This window comes from Zootoca vivipara, chromosome 1 (assembly GCF_963506605.1).
Source record: "Zootoca vivipara chromosome 1, rZooViv1.1, whole genome shotgun sequence".
NCBI lineage: Eukaryota > Metazoa > Chordata > Lepidosauria > Squamata > Lacertidae > Zootoca > Zootoca vivipara.
The window spans coordinates 99,733,143-99,747,254 of NC_083276.1; the positions used below are offsets into that span (position 1 = coordinate 99,733,143).

The window sequence follows — 14,112 nt, forward strand, 5'->3', positions numbered from 1 at the left end:
TAATTCATGTAAGCAAAACATAGTGCTGTTAGGCAGGACCAATATTTATAATCTAGAAGGGTATGTCTCCATGCCTTTAAAAACAAAAAAAAAGATTTGAAATTGTGTGACACCTTATTGGCAATCCCAGGTTTGTACATTTGCCTTAGGATCACCAACAGACCAGTGCATTGCATATCTGTTCATAACATCCTCCTTTTTTAGTCAGACTTTCCTTTTTAAAGAAATTGCTTGCCAACTAAGGTTTGCCATCCTACAGTTGTGCCTTTAACAGCAAGTTTATCTTCATCAGTAGCAGGTGATAATACTTAGCTCCATGCCTTGAAAACCTTCACCTGCTGATTTATATAAATCAAGGTGTAGTTAGCAGCTGCAGGAGCAAACCAGGCCATTTTTGTCTTGGTCAGTTGGCAAACCTGCTCCAGGATGACAAGCCCTTCAAAGGCTGCAAGGTAACTTCAAGCAGATGTCTTGCTTCTAACAGATCTTTAGTGTTGATGTCTTTGGCTCACTGTGACAATTGCTGGGGCTGGGGCTGGGGGATCTTATCTGCCAAAGAAGCTGATTTCACTTTTTTTTCCTTTAAAAAGCAAACCTTAAAAAACTGAAAACTTGCAAGCCTAGCAGGAGCTTAATTAAAGTCCAATAGAGAAAAATCTCCAGGAAAAACAATAAAGCACTTAGGGATCTGTTCTCCGATTGATGCGCGTGCGTAACTGCCATTACCGTTAATGAGAGTTGTTTGCGCGTGCACATCAGTCAGAGAAGATAGAACCCTTAATGTGCTGTTTAATTTGATTTTATGTTCATAAAAGTCTTTAGGTTTAACGAAAGCTCTTCACGGCTAGCATCCTGTGTAACAAAGTGGAATAAATCTTGCAACATTCTTCCCTCCTGTTCTTGCCTGCTTAGAGATACCCTGTGGTGGTTAAGCATGCAATAACACAAACGCACTGAGGAGCGGGTCTCCTTTGGAGGTGCAACCCACGGTCCCACTTCTCCCACCTTCCCCCTTTTCATCTTAAAGACAAATAGGGCAAAGCAGTTTGTCTTTTGAGATTCATCCCCACACTTCAGGAGTTATATAATTATCTAACAGGAAAACAATGTGGAACAAACAATTCCTTAGTGTGCTGGCTGCAGCTTTTGTGCTCCACCAATACGAGGAGGGAGATCTCTCTTTGAAGCTCTCTCATTCTAACATACACTTCAGGTGGCCCACCATGTACCTGCTATGTCCTCTTGAAGTGCTAACTCTTCAGTTCTTCAAACGGATATAGTTGGTTCATGGGGCACAACCTGATGTTCACTTTGCTTCACATCCTATGTACGTTGCTCAGCAGTCAAGTGTTTTTATGCATTCCCAGCCTTTAATCTCTTTCTGATGTTTAGACAATCTCTGTGTATGTAGCATTGTTCATTGGGGGTTAAATCCATTCCTGTCCCTTATTGCACAGTCTATCTCTTGTCTTTCTCTTTCAATCAGTCCTTCATTTGGGTTTCTGGAACAAAACAAAATTAAAACTGCATAATGTTCTACTTCCTCTACCTCTCCAGTAACAAGGTATGCAGGTGGCGTCACTAGATACGTTTTTAACCAGAGGTACAGGTAGCAAGCAATAAATTAGAGCTTTTGATTTTGGAACTGTGGGAGGGGAGCTTTGCTGTGGCTAACTCATTGAAGCGTTCATATTTAAGTATGACAAATTAATGTCCATTTCTGCTCACTGAACTATTTTTAATTCTTGTTACAGTTCTGAAAGCCATTATAAACATTGACAGGCTAATGAGCAGTCATTTATGGGGTTTAGAAGATAGTTACTTAGAAGGAAAATTAGTTGTCTGGTTATTCTTTTTTTTAAAGTACTGAGGGGGAAATGTGGTCTTTGCTTGTTCCTTTATAAATTGCCAAGGTATCTGTTCCGGTTATATATTTAATTAATTAGAATTGAGCTGTCTCTCCATCTGGCTTCAAATGTTGAGGTGGACATACTATGCATATAGTGTTCTGCATCTACAGATGTATGCAAGAAACCAACCTTGAAAACAGCAAAGGCATTTTGTTATATTCTGTTGGCGTATCTTTACAACTAGTTTAATTGCCATGGTTTTCCATGGTAAGACCTGGAAACCATTTTGTGTGTGAAAAGACTGGTTACTAATCCTCCAGTTCCCAAGGTTCTATGGTTGGGGAAAACAATAGTTTTATTTGGATGGAGTATGTCCTGATGAAGGGTAGCATAATTTTTTAAAAATAAATAGCTGGTTAAATAAGCCTGAAAGTGGTGGTGTGAATAGTGAACCAATTTCTGACACTATTGCTATCTGTTGCAACTGTTTCATTGATTTCCGTGAATTCTTACTAGATGCAAATCTTGGTGGTATGTATCAAACAAAATCCCTTCCCTTCCCTTCTCCACACCACCCCCAAATCTTCTCTGGAGTTCAGATTTGGGGGAGGAGAGGGAGGGGAAGTTCTGTTGTACTTGTGAAGCTGTTCCACACATACAGTGATTTAGTTGGATGCAACCTAGTATCTCCAGTCAGCAGAGTTTGAAAAGCAATGCAACACATGTCACCCTGTTTGTTTCCTTTTTTGCTTACAGCACAAGTTATACTCCAATAACTCATACTGTTAAGTATACAAATCTATGTCCTCGTATCTGAATGGCATGAGAGCTGTGGTGGTTAGGTGGTTAGGATGGGTGGGCACTTCTTGCAAAACTTTTCAGTAGTGTTAAAAAGCGCGCACACACACCCTTTCAGTTTTAGTAATAAGGTATTGTATCAATAGCAAATAAAGTCCTCGCTCAGTGAAAGTGAAAATAGCACTTCATGAGGTCTACTTTCTTCATCCTCATTGACATCAGCTCACAGCCAAATCTGATTGGCTACATATTGTCATAACAAATATTCCAACCACTCAATTATTTATTTATTTATTTATTTATTTATTTATTTATTTATACCCCACCCATCTGGCTGGGTTTCCCCAGCCACTCTGGGCTGCTTCCAACAAAATATTAAAATACAATGGTCTGTTAAACATTAAAAGCTTCCCTAAACAGGGCTGCCTTCAGATGTCTCCTAAAAGTCTGGTAGTTGTTTTTCTCTTTGACATCTGGTGGGAGGGCGTTCCACAGGGCGGGTGCCACTACCGAGAAGGCCCTCTGCCTGGTTCCCTGTAACTTGGCTTCTTGCAGCAAGGGAACCGCCAGAAGGCCCTCGGCACTGGACCTCAGTGTCTGGGCAGAATGATGTGGGTGGAGACACTCCTCTATTACCTTTGATTGGCTTGGATTGCCGATGTGACAGTTCCATGAAGAATACCTAGAATTTATGATGGGGGAAAGTTAGCAATATATTTGTAAAAGGATGGCAGTGAACAGTTTTGAAATAGGACAGGTAAACATTTTCATTATCAGGGTGTTTCACCCCCCTCATCCAGCAGTAATGATAAAAATGGTCAAATATTCAGTATAGCCGACATCCCAGTAAAATTTGAAGGGAAGAAATCAAGTAGGTCATCACAGTGATGCAGTTTCTTCACCTACAAAGTTGGAGTTGAGCAAGGGAATGTTTTGGTTCCAAGATGGCAAAGTCAAGCAAAGCAGAGGTCAGATTCCATAAAGGCAAAGTGCCCCCAAATTTGGTAGCACCATGGATAGCGCCATTTGAAACTCAGGCAGGAGACTCATACAAGCAGGCAAATGGTGTTGCAACAGCAGCAGGGAAACCCATCCTTTAATAAATCTGCAGCTTTATCTGTGTGGCTAGCAGCAACTCCAATGAGCATTCAATTCAAGGAGCCTAGCCTGCTCTAATAGCAATAAAAGAAGCTGTGTCTTAGTTCTGTTTGGACTTCTACACTAGAATTCCTTACAATCTGAGGACAGCAGCATGGTCTCCTCAGGTCAGATAGTTCCTGGCAAAATGGGCTCCTTCCTTCTGTGAGAGTGGGACTTCTAGGGCTGGTTCTGATGGCAAATTGCTCCCTTGCTCTGATACTATTCTGAATCAGTAGCCACATTTCCTGAAGATAAGGTGTCAGACCCTGGGGTCATGACAGCCATTGAAGAAGCAACATCAGCTGATTCAGAAGCCCTGAATCTAAAGAGAATTCAAATAATGTAGGTAGAATTTCACAAGCTAGAGATATTCTTTCTGACATATAGTTTTCTATATGAATAGAATTTTTTTTTGAATATATACTTCTTGTATGGAGGAGCATTCAGACCCTACCTGTAGCCTGAATGGATGCAGGCAAAGCACAAAATTTCCTCCTTGTGGAGAACTAGCGCTTAGTTATGCCCACCCTCAGCACATTTTAGTCTTTCTTCCTAGCCATTCATTTTCAATGTGTACAAAAACCGCCTCACCTCCCTTTTTGTTGTTGCTGTTGTAGCTGTGCCCTTGTTTTCAGTTTTCCCCCCATTCCAGATGTTTTTCTCCTTTCTCCTTTTTCTTTTTTGCACTTCACTCTTCATCTGCTCTTATTTTTCAAGGCAGCTTTAATTTCATTACAAGGAATAGTTGTGGTCTTGATCCACAACCATCTTGTTACAGATTTACATTTGAAATATGCATAGTAAAAAGAGAGAGAGAGAGAGAGAGACAGTGCTGTGACTAATGCCATTAGAGCTTGACTACAGTTTCAGAAGGTCAGCATTTCAGCTTGTGAAGGCAGCCAATGCAATAAGCAGTCAAGGCTGGCCAGGTTATTATCACAAGCTAGAGGACTTCTTTCCCTTTAAGTAGGTCCAGGGTTGTGATAAGTTCTTTCTATGGGGATTGCGGACAGAAAAGCTTTATATCCAAATCACCTGGAAACGTAAATAGCATTTTAGAACTGCCAAAGAAGCTATTTGGGAACTGGAAATTTATCCAGGACAGATTTGGCTGCTGTTCCATTTATGTGGCCAGGAATGACAATGGAAAATTTTCCACACCTTCCTTTCAAAACCTTTTGAATTTTAATTATAATTCCCTATTTTGGGGAGCTTCCCGTGTAATGCCATAGCAATAAGTGATCCCAGTCTGGGTCTCTAGCTTTAGTGCCTCTCTCTCTCTTTCTCTGTCTCATGTGTGCGCGCGCACACACAATGAAGAGTTCAAAATGGAAGTCATCCATCAAAATGGAAGCAGAAAACTTGTGGACTATAGGCCTTGCTAAGGAACAGTAACACAAGTGAGCTTGCACTCTTGAACAGTGCAAGTAATAGAATCTTCAGAGTCTCAGAAAATTCTCTGGAGCTTTTCTTCTTTCCATGAATTTCTTTAAGTTACCCTCAGGATCAAAGCCTACTTTTGGGATGACTTTCCTCTCCTCCAGCAGCCTACTTCCACGTTGCTCAGGAAGACCTTTATATTCACCAGAGAGGCTTTTCGGTGAACTTACGTGGCTGTGAAGAGAGGAGGGGATAGGAAACTTTCCTTCTCTTACCTTTCTTAAGTTAACATCCAAGCCAATAGAATTAGAGTAATATTTATTGATTTTAAGAAAATACAAGTCAATAGAAGTAAATGGCAGTGAGGCATAAGGCCAAGATTTCTGAAGGCAAGGAAGAAGGAAAATGGTATACTTGTTGTGTGCATATACAGTGGACGCTTGGGTAGCGAATGTGATCCATGCGAGAGGCACGTTTGCAACCCGCAGCATTCGCAACTCGCGTCTGTGCATGCGCAGGTCGCACTTCGGCGCTTCGGTGTGTGCGCAAAGCACGATTTTGCGCTTCTGCGCATGCGTGTGTGCGTGCCGAAACCTGGAAGTAACCTGTTCCAGTACTTCCGGGATCGGCGCAGAGTGCAACCTGAAAATACGCAACCCAAAGCAGCTGTAACCCGAGGTATGACTGTATGTGGTGTTTGAGTGTTTGGTTCCAAGAACAATATGTGTTGAAACAGCATGACAGTGTTTGCAGCAAGTGCTGAACATCATTTAAAACAGGAGGTGCTTGTAAACAATCATGAAAAGATATACAGAATGAGGTCAATAATTTTGGCTCAACCAAGTCTTGAACATGAATTCCTATTTAAACCTTACCCTGGTTCTTAGTAATTTTTAGATTTACAGCCTTAAGCATAGTGTTTACCCTTAAAAACCCTTTACATTGTCTTCAGCTTGTGGTGGTGGTTGTTTTTGCAGAATGGGTAGATTGGGAAGGTGAAGATTGACACAAAACTATAATATAGTTAACATTCATTGATAGACTGGGGTTCCATCCAATGCTTTTGTATCTGTTTCCTTTCCTGTTCATTATAAGTCGCTCCATGCGGGAATTACACTTTCTGGGACAAACCAGGGCAGTACTACATGCAGAGCTTAGTGAAGATACAGGAAGAGATACCCTTATGCCTATTAATAAGTGCTTTGGAGTCGGATAGTTTCCATATCCATACCAAGCTGCTAGAGCTCCCCTTCCATTTGGCTCCCACGAAATATCAGAACTGGGGAAGACAGACCACCCTGGCTCGTCAGAGCCCAAGCTGGAAAAACACATGAACTCCGATGTTGTTCGCCCCACTATGCAGGATCTGTTGGAAGCTCTCATAAGAAAAGCCGTTCTCTTCCTTGGCAGCAGAGGGTGCCACTTCTTTCTCTCTGGAGCAAACAGCAGGAAGCAGAGCTATGAGTGAAAAAGGAAAGCAGTTACTCTGTCTTAACTGAGCAGAAACTTTCCAGCTTCTTGAATGTGGATGTGACAGGGGCAAGCCTGCTTGCTAAGAGCAAAGGTATTTTTCATGGGCTGTGTGCAAAATTACCCAGCTCTGGAAGAAGTAACTTTAGAACAGTAGCTTTCAAATCCTTTCCCTTCACTGAACCTTCTTTTCAGTGGAATTGCCTACTGGGGAATGCTTGCACTTCTGGGCAGGAACACCTGTGCATTACAGAGGGTTCTGGGGAGTGCTCTAGGTGCCACACTTAGCTTTTATGTGATGCTGTCCTGGCATGCTGAACCTCACTATCCCTCTGCATGAACTGAAAAGGTACCCCACAACACACCCAAAGCATTGTAAGAGATTAGCATTCAGGGAACTTCAGCTCCCATTATTGAACCTGCCATGAAGGAACTCCTGCTAGCGTTCCAGGACTCCCCACAAGTGTTTGGAAAGCATAAGGCGTAACTAGACTTGGATCCAGTGGTGGAGTAATGGTTAGAATAACCATGGAGGCCATGGTTGCTAAAGCACAGGAGAGCAATCCAGTATTAGGTTGGTGGCAAAGGAGAATGAGCCAAGAAGCCAGATGTTCAGACTCACCACTCGAGGATTATCTGAACCTTAGCTATTAGATCTGAGGAATCTTGTTGGCATGCTGAAGCAGAAGCAAGGCTAGCCTGGAGGCAGGAGCAGGGATTCATGTTCCAGAATGAAAGAAAAAGATGCAGAGCAACTCAGCTTGTGTTATAGCAAGTAGACTTACTTAGCCTTCTATTACATTACAACAAAATGGTCAAATCAGGAGCATGGATAAGTTAAAAGGACTGGACAGGACAGTCTTCTGTTTCTAAATCTGTAAGGAGGACCATGTTTTTGGAGATCTAGCTTGTAAGATTTCACAATGAGATAAAGAATATACAAACTTTGTGCCCTCATGTACACATTGGTCATAATGTTCTCTGGGCAGTGCTGCTATTCTGTGCCTGTGCTTCCTCGGTGCATCATATGTTGAATTCTCCAATGTCGATTCTGTTCAAGGCATTGGGAAATGAAGATCTCTCCTCTTTGCGAGAGGGGAGACTTTGCGGATGGGATCCGCTTCCCGCGCTAAGCAGGGGGCGTGTTTTGGACCCCTGCTACAACCTATCCCTGCTTCCGCGTCCTGCCTCTGGCTGGCCAATAGGGCCGGCTGGGGGGCGGGGTTTACCTGCATTTAAGGCGGTGCAGCAGCATTCGAATCCTCTTTCTGCTGCTGCATCCCGTCGGATCTCCCGCCCACCCTCCCTTTAGGTCTTGCTTTTGTGTGTTTGCTTTGACCTTGCTATGGACTTTGGTTGGTTGCCCAAGGGGCCTGGTAGGAGGTTTTTATCCATTTGGCTCATTGGCACTGGCCTCTTGGTTTTTTCGCCTACCTCATAGCAGTTCATCACAACTTCGTTTGGTATTGGCGGTTAGGCATTGGAATATGTATTTGTCTGGTGTGTTTGAGGACTGGCTGTGGCCATCATCCAACCCTCCTCTTTTAGGGGTATCCCGTTAAAGGGATCCGGCGGTCGTGGATCCCGTCTGATGCCCTGCTGGTGGCTAGGGCCATGGCAGGACCCCCGGTGACATCAGGGGAAGCTTCCGGTTGTATTTGCATCAACAGGCTCCTCCCACTGGGGGCTAACCTTATGTGACTCCCTGCTGAGCGGGGTGGAGTCATGCTTGCTCGTGTGTCCAATGCCTAAGCCAATACCTCTCATTTGCTCTAACCAATAAAGTTGTGGCCTTATTTTACCCATTAACTTAAAATTCACTGTCTTTATTTCTCGCAGGGCACGGGTCCTTGAACCGCAAACTCTTTATTATTTGGCTATGCACTGGACTTTATTTCTGCATACCTTGTTCTGTTTCCATTAGCTAGGAAAGTATGTGTTAGTTCTGCCATAAAGCCCGAGTTCCTCTCTTGCCACATTCACTGCTGCCTTAAATAATAAATCTTTGTCTGTTAATTGCATTTACATACACACAGTCAAGGATATGAAATGTCACCTCACCAACACGGCTAGTGACAAGTAATCTAACAAATGGGTTGAGTACACTGCAGTTGAGTAATCCCGCAAGCTGAAATGTGTTTGGCCCAAATACATTTTCCAAGTAATCCTCACAGTTGAGTGCAAGGGAGGATAGCTTTAAAACAAAGGGCAGGATAGTATTCAAAGTACAGTCTTTTGTGGAATTCAAGGGCTGGGAAACCTGGTGATCTTGGCCATGGAAAAGCATCTTTGGCAGCAGTACTGCACCTGCTGCATTGAGTGACAGTTGAAAAGAGGGGAGAGAATGGTAAGGAAAAGTGAGGAAATGGAAGAATTAAGCAATGCTATGATTCTCACTCTTGCTTTCTTGTAAAGTACCAGCTTTGGATGTAGCGCTTGGAGCAAAGTTGCTCACACCACTGGTTCATTCTTTGGCATCTTAATAAATCAGCTCCACCAGAGATGGTAGCACTACTAATTCTATTTTAACTTCAAGCTTTAAATGCTTGCCAGAAATTTATAGGATCTAAATTCGTATGGCAGAGCTTTAGTAGAAAAGGTATGAAATTCTCTCTCTCTCTCTCTCTCTCTCTCTCTCTCTCTCTCACACACACACACACACACACACACACACACACACACACACACACACTGTATCAGTCATTCAGTCACTGTTGCAGTTACAACACACATTGCCATGCATTCACAGAGACTAAATGAATCCCAATCTTGGATTAATGCATCAAGCATAACTGCAATCTGAAGCCTGCGTATACTCCCCCCCCCCCCAGGACAGTTACTGACTAGAAGGCAAGGACCACAACAAAACTTTTATCCTCCTCATGGACACAATTTTTCTAGATTGTGTGATGGGAGCTTGGGAACAAAAAGCACCATGCTACTAGAAAGTTTAACTGAACCAAGATGTGTGTGCAGTGTGCACACTCTTCCTTGTTTTAGTTTAGACGGCTTCTGGAATTGGTGCTTCAAAGGGAGAGGTTTTCAGCAGGCAGGCAGGAGGCAAAAAGAGAATGATTCTCATCCAGCAAAAATCTTCAGAAATAACATGACATAATAGCACATGTCACAAAGTGATATAGGCACATACACCGTAAAGCAGGATTTAATAGTTTTAAAGGTGAAAAATCCTGTTTTCAGATGACATATCCATTAATTTGGGTATGCAATATCTGATCCAGCAAGGCTCTTTAAAACTGAGAGTATTTCATGCCTGCCATTCGTATTAGTTAGGAACTCCGCTGCAATTCTATCAGACAGACGTGTGACATACCTCTACCATGAATGGCATATACATGCACTCATAAGTGGCATATAGAAATAAAGATCCTTCCCTATTGTTTTTTAACCCCTCAGCACCAGTGATCCAGAGCTGCTTCTGCCAAAACCCTGGTTCAAAATGCATAATAATGCTTTAAGCTTTGGGAAATCCCAACACCCCTGTGCCAAGAGATTTCACAAATATAGTAATGAAACCTCTTGACTCAAAAGTGAGCACTATTTAACAGAACAAGCATGAACCGCCTTTAGGAGATTTTGCAGCTGGATTTGTTCCACTGTGTCAGAAGCTGAATTTCCATCCCTGATAGTAGATTTATTTTTAAAAATGTGAAATGCACACATACCACTGTTCGCATTATATGTTTGTGGGGTATACAGAGAGGCACCCTCATCGAGGAAAACATGAGCACAGTAGAGGGCAATGCACAGAGTTTCTCCATCCTGCTCTCCTTTACAGAGCTATCGATGATGCGACTGATCAGGACTGATCACCCATTAGGTGTTGCAGCGAGGAGTGAATATGGCAGAAGTAGGTACAGTGGTACCTCTACTTACGAATTTAATCTGTTCCGAACGCAGATGTGTAAGTCGGAAAAAATTGTAAGTCGAATCCCATAGGAATGCATTGGGAGAAAAAAATCGTAAGTTGAAGCAACCCTATCTAAAAATTCGTAAGTAGAAAAAATCCTATCTAAACCGCATCCAAGATGGCGGACGGAGCTCTGTTCATAAGTAGAGTTATTCGTAAGTAGAGGTACCACTGTATATGGACTCGGGTTGCTTCCACAGTAATGCTCTTTATTACTGCTGAGGCATTACTTTCCACAATTAGCTGGAAGCAGAATTTTTCATTAATTTTGTTCTTTTCATTTTGCAGTGAAATAGGAGCATTTCATTATTAAAAATGAAAAGAAAAAAAGCAATAAAGGGAAGAAACTAGTCGGGAACAGAAATGGACACGGGGGTAATTAAAGGAGGCAATTCAAGGGACAATGAATGAGCTATTCATCAGCAATCCCCCACCCACACTCATTGGGAAGTAATAAAATGGGCTGAACCTGCAAACTGGAAGTGTTTAATTAAAGGCAAAGGAGCTCTTAAAAGCCTTCATAGTGTTTTGTCCACACTAGGCAGGATGGTGCAGCAATAGCATTTTATCACACACATAAAAATCGGTACAAATTAGGTCTGGATAAAACCTGGGTGGAAGATGCACAGCAGCCGGGAGCTCTGTAAAAAGTGAGTGGATGAAAGATTGCAAATTCTAAGAGAAAAGGGTTAGAGTCCACTAACTGGCAATGAGCACCGTCAGAGATCAGTAGCTGGGTAGTTCAGGCAGTGGTGATCTTTCACACCACACACACACACACACACACACACACACACACACACACACACAAACACAAACTTTTTATTGGCTGCAGAAAGAAACATATAAAGCTTCTACATGCCTCAACGAGAAGGAGCCTTCAACATAGCATTGCACGCTAAGGGTGTTTATAAATGAATTAAATGGCAGATGTCAAAGCCTCCAGGAACTGTCCACCAAGTTTTATTCTGCACATGTTTCTTAAAAAATTAAAATGAGTACTTTGTGTGATAATTTACAAGCAAATCAGTATCAATAAATCAGAATCATGTAAGCAGTCATGTTTATTATATTCTTGTTGCTTAATATTCATGATAGTAATTTACTTTTATAGTACAGTTTCACTGTTATCTCCTTCAGTGCCATAACTTTAGAGTCAGGCAAGCTGCAAAAGTACAAAGTCCAGTAACCCTTTCAAGGCTACAAAAGTTCCTTCCATTAGTAAGAGGAATGTATGCACACATATGGTACAGAGGAAGGGCATGAGCCCCTCACACCCTGCTGTGCTGATTCCCCACTCAGCAGCTGAGCACCCTTGGGCAACAGGTTCCAGAAGGTGTTCTAGAGCTGTGCATATCCTCTCTCCTACAGCAGGTGTTTGTGGTTTGCATGTAGCTCTTGGAGGAAGAGGGGTGCAAACTTGTAATTTCTGGCAAGGAACTGTTACAACTGCTCTTATTTGTCTGTTGGATATTGCATGGCTGCTAGTCCATGTTGTATCCTAGGTCACAGGTATTTCTAGAAGCTACCCAGACTCAGTGTGTGAGCAATGCATGTGTGTTTGGGAGAGAGAGAATCATTGCATTGCAACAATGCAGCAGAATTTGTGGGTTGCACCCAGACTTCAAGAAAGTGACAGCTGCTTTAAATTCCATTGGGCAAGGACTCCTAATCTGCTGCAATCTGTGAAATTGGTGCCACATGTCATGTGAATGAATTTAAAGCAGCCCCTAAAAGCCCCATTGAGAAATGATTACAGTTGTACGGCAAACTCTTTATATGAGGTATCCCTCCCCTTGTCTTTAATAAGGCATTACCAATGATGGTTACAAACACAGATGTGCACTCACACATTCATCAAGATAGGGCTCCAAACAATCAGAAATATTCTTATTCTGTTTCATAACCAGTTTTGTATCATTTGTAATTAAAAGCATGGCTCTGTCCCAGGATCAAGAGTGATGTTCATCTTCTGTGGGTTTCAAGCATCTTAGTTTAATGAAAGGAACTTGTGTCCTTAATGAAACATGGAAAAGGGATTCCCCACCCCCCACCCTTGGTACCACTTGGATGTGAAAGAAATTTGCTTCCTATTCTCTGTCTGGGCAGTAATGTCTGCTTTCATAATGTTGTTTAAGAAGCATTATTTCCATTGCATCTCTTAGTATAGGGAGTTCTGTATAATACTTAGCTTTTGGTCTTCTGCATGTCTCTTGTGAGGTATGAAAACTGGACCCTGGTTATCCTTTCAGCTGATGACCTGGCTAAGTAAGTATGTGAACTTAGGTAACCCACATTCAAACTCAACATTCTATCTGCTCACCTCACCCTGAGACATTCATCTGCATTCCTGCATATTATCTCCATCCCGTGTTCTTATTGGATATCAGCATTCTATGGAAATGATTACTAAGCACATGAACACACATATGCACACACACCTGCTAAAATACAGCATACTGGTGTTGGCTCTAGTTTTGGGAGGCCCTTGGACAAGATGTTCTCAGTACCCCTCACCGCAGTCTCACCATTGACCACTTGATATGCCTTTACCTCTGGTCCCAATTGGGATCACTGTCCAGAGAAAGAGAGAGAGGACAATGATTGCACAAATGAATGCTCCTTTCCCTTGCTCCTTTCCCTTTCTGCTCACTTGGAGGGAGCAGACAAGCAGGAAGGAAGCAACAGGAGATGCAGAAGAACTAGAAGGCTCCAGCAACTGGGAGCAGTGCTCTTGCCTACTGAAGTGTGGATCCAGTGATGCCAACTCAGGACACCAGTTCTGCACTTGATGCACTAAATGTATTGGAAATTCACTGCTGCAAAGCAATATTCATCTAGCGATGTAGGTTTTAGTCGATGATAATCGATGAATCTTTCCTACAAGACTATTTCTATATAGGTGCTATTTGAGATGTTCATAGCCAGCAAACAATCCTAAATTGTAGGAGTATTTATCCTAATCTGTTCTTTCTCCTTTACTTTTGATCACTTAAAACACTAAATCTCCAGATCTGGTGAATTATATGGTATATAATGGTATATAGTGGGTTAGATGACTAAAGGTTATGATCACTTGATAACACCACAGGGGCATGTAGTGAAGGATGTTTTTTCTAGAGTAAACATAAAGCCATCTTTTTTTTCTTGTCACCTAATTATATTGCTGACTGAATTTTGAAGCAACCAGCGAAAGGCCTTGATCAAGTGACCCACTGGTTTCAGTGGGAGAGATCCGAGCATATGATTAACTTTCCCGCTGAAATCAATGGAACTTGAAAGTGCTTAACTTAGGCTGGATTGTTAACTTTGACTGAATACTGAATAATGGATTGAGTAAAATGTGTCATCAGCCTGGTCACTTGAGAGAGAACTTCAGAATTACTTATGACAAAGGAATAAATTGTGCCCATGATTCAATATATGGAGAGCAGATAAGCAGTTGAAAATGAAAAGTGCAGAATATCATTACACATGTATTTCTATTTATAACCTATAATTATTGAGATTGTAGCAATTAATCAATCACCTGATTAGCATGCAGGG

At 42.1% G+C, this 14,112-nt stretch overlaps 1 protein-coding gene across 2 annotated transcripts in view; it reads left to right on the top strand.

Annotated features, from left to right (window-relative positions):
- The window catches only part of ARHGAP15 (Rho GTPase activating protein 15), a 375,586-nt gene that overhangs the window by 303,750 nt on the left and 57,724 nt on the right, over positions 1-14,112 (top strand). The window lies entirely within an intron of this gene.